Below are 3,411 nucleotides of genomic sequence, written 5' to 3' on the forward strand. Positions count from 1 at the left end.
CTAATTTTTTGATTTCATTGTAGAGATGAGGTCTCGCCAGGTTGCCCAGGCGGGTCTTGAACCTGCGGGCTCAGGCAATCCATTCACCTCAGCCTCCCAAAGAGCGGGATTACAGGCTGAGCCATCGAGCCCGGCTAGCTCTGGCTACTTGTAAGACTGAGGCGGAAGGATCACTGGAGCCCAGCAGGTCCACGCTGTGGGGTGGCCTAGAGTGTGCTGCTGCACTCCAGCCTGCGTGATGAAGTGAGACTCCAACTCTAAAAAAAAGGGAAAAAAAAAGATCGTAAAATAAAACAGTATGCCCACAATATTTAAACATTTCAAGAAATATCCGGAAAAATTATTATACAAAATGACTCAGGGAGAGGCAGAAAACTATTTCAAAATTGAGTCTTTAGTTAAAATGTCTTCATATGGAAAACAACAGACCTAGGTAGTTTTTATGGGTGAGTTCTATAAAACTTTAAAGAAATAGACCATTTCAGTCTAATATCAGAAAGTCTAATAATGAATTAACTATATAAACAGACTAGGGAAATTTTTTTTTTTTTTTGAGTTGGAGTCTCACTGTTGCTCAGACTGGAGTGCAGTGGCCGGGCAGCCTCGACCTGCTGGGCTCCGGCAATCCTTCTGCCTCAGCCTTCAAGTAGCAGGAACTACAGGCGTGCGCTACCATACCCGGCTAATTTTTTGATTTATTGTAGAGATGAGGTCTCACCAAGTTGCCCAGGTGGGTCTCGAACCTGCGGGCTCAGGCAATTTACTCACCTCAGCCTCCCAAGGCGCGGGATTACAGGCTGAGCCACTGAACCCGGCTATGATTGTATTTCAATAAAATTTCACGGACACATATTCAAATTTCATATAATTTTCTTTTCTTTTCTTTTTTTTTTTTTACTTATTTTATTTTATTTTTTTGAGTTGGTGTCTCCCTCTGTCGCCCAGACTGGAGTGCAGTGGCACACTCCCAGCCACCGCAGCCTCGACCTGCTGGGCTCCGGCGATCCTTCCGCCTCAGCCTTCCAAGTAACTGGAACTACAGGCACGTGCTACCATGCTCGGCTAATTTTTGATTTATTGTAGAGATGAGGTCTCGCCAAGTTGCCCAGGTGGGTCTCAAACCCGTGGGCTCAGGCAATCCACTCATCTCAGCCTCTCAAAGTGCAGGATTACAGGTTGAGCCACCGAGCCCGGCATCATATAATTTTCACATGCCAAAATAATATCTTTCTTTTAATTTTTTTTCCCCATTGTAAAAATCATTCTTAGCCCACAGGCCAAAAACAAGCAGCAGGCCCACCAGCTGCAGACCTTGGCTTGTTAATCCTTGCTTCAGCTGGCCACCCTCCAACATGTTGAGTTGTCTCTGAGGCCTCACCAGAAATAAAGGGTATCTTGGGAACAACAATGGCCACATGTGCTGCTGGGAATACAGCTTCTAAGGACTTAGGGGACTTTAAGCCTGTCTTTAATAGCATTCATTGGCTTCCCTCATCCCTAAGGTCAGAGGCTGTTTTTTTGTTTTTGAGGTCTCACTGTGTCACACAGGCTGGAGTGCAGTGACACAATCGTAGCTCACTGCAGCCTTAAACTCCTGGGTTCAAGCAATCCTCCTGCCTTGGCCTCCCAAAGTGTTGGGATTACAGGTGTGAGCCACCGTGCCCGGCCTAGAACTTCTTAGCATGTCACTTGCAGCCTTCTGTGACCTAACCCCCATTTGCAGGGCCACTTTCAACTCCTCATGCCTCCCCCTGGAGTTCTTGAGCTATGGTCCCCCTGACAGGGTTCTGTGCCTTTTCATCCTTTTCCCTTTCCTGGGAGTAGACCTGTGTCATGGTCTAACTAGCCATGGTCCTAAGACTATCCCCTTCCCTAGGCTAAGTTGCTGGTCTCTGCTGCTTCTCCAGTCCTTGGCATGTTGGGGCCTCTAGCTAACAGGACTTTCTCCTGTGTATGTATCCCCCCAGGTGGGGCTCAAGTGAGGGCTTAGTGAATGTCAGCTCAATGAGAGGAAGAAGGATGAAGCTTCTGGACACAAGCAAGCGGTCTCCTGAGAGGCGTCCCAGAAGAGAATGTGGAATTTCTATGCTGGTGCAACCTTTGAGATTTTCTCACTTAGAAAGTCCTCAAGAAGTGCCTGGGCCTGGTAGCACTTTGGGAGGCCAAAGTGGAAGGATGGCTTGGGGCCAGGAGTTTAAGACCACTCTGGGCAACATAAGGAGGCCCTGTCTCTAAAACAAAACAAAACAAAATGAGCTGGGCTCAGTGGCTCAAGCCTTTAATCCCAGCACTCTGGGAGGCTGAGGCAAGAAGATTGCCTGAGCCCAGGGGTTCAAGACCTGCCTAGGCAACATGGTGAGACCTTGTCTCTACATAAATAAAAAAATTAGCCGAGTTTGGTGGCACACACCTGTAGTTCCAGCCACCTGGAAGGCTGAAGCAGAAGAACCCAGCAGTTGAGGCTGCGGTGGCCATGAGCATGCCACAGCACTACAGCCTGGGCTACAGAGTGAGACGTTGACTCAAAAAAAAAAATGCTTTTTCAAATTGGACCTGGCAGAATGGTGCCTACAAAGAAGGGTGGTAAGAAGAAGGGCCGTTCTGTCATTAACAAGGTGTGACCCAAGAATACATCATCAAATTCACAAGTGCATCCATGGAGCAGGCTTCAAGAAGCATGCCCTTTAGGCACTCACAGAGATCCGAAAACTTGCCGTGAGGGAGATGGGGGCTCCAGGTGTTTACGTTGATACCATGCTCAACACAGCTGTCTGGGCCAAAGGAATAAGGAATGTCCTGTACTGTATCTGTGTCCAACTGTCCAAAAAACGTAACGAAGATGAAGTCTCACCAAACAAGCTTTATACTTCAGTGACCTATGTACCTTTACCACTTTCAAAAATCTACAGTCAATGTGGGTGACAACTAATCACTGATCATCAAGTACATCAGATAAAGTTAAAACACTGCCATAAAATAAAAAATAAAAATAAAACAAAAGAAAGTCCTCAGGAAACTCCTGAAGAGTCTCTAGTCCTAACACTGCTGGGGGTCCAGTTCAGGGAAGCTCATTCAAGGAAGTGATGCCTGGTCTGCTTTGACGTGTGACCTGGGAGGGAAGACTCCATTTCTGGAGCAGGAAGGAAGCTAGTGCAGCAGGAACTCTGAGCTGAGGGTCTCTGGTAGGCACGGAAGCCTTGTTTCTCTGTTTGTAGAATGTGCAGACTCACTTTCCTCTGTTCACAGGTCAGTGAGATGTTGTAAATGCTCCTTGTGAACTGGGGAGCAGATTTTTTTTTTCAGTCGAGTCTCACTCTGTTGATCAGGTTGGAGTGCAGTGGCACGCTCACAGCCACTGCAGCCTCGACCTGCTGGACTCAGGTGATCCTTCTGCCTCAGTCTTCCAAGTAG

This window comes from Carlito syrichta, unplaced genomic scaffold (assembly GCF_000164805.1).
Source record: "Carlito syrichta isolate Samal-C Ts95f unplaced genomic scaffold, Tarsius_syrichta-2.0.1 Scaffold311474, whole genome shotgun sequence".
In the NCBI taxonomy this organism is placed as follows: Eukaryota; Metazoa; Chordata; class Mammalia; order Primates; family Tarsiidae; genus Carlito; species Carlito syrichta.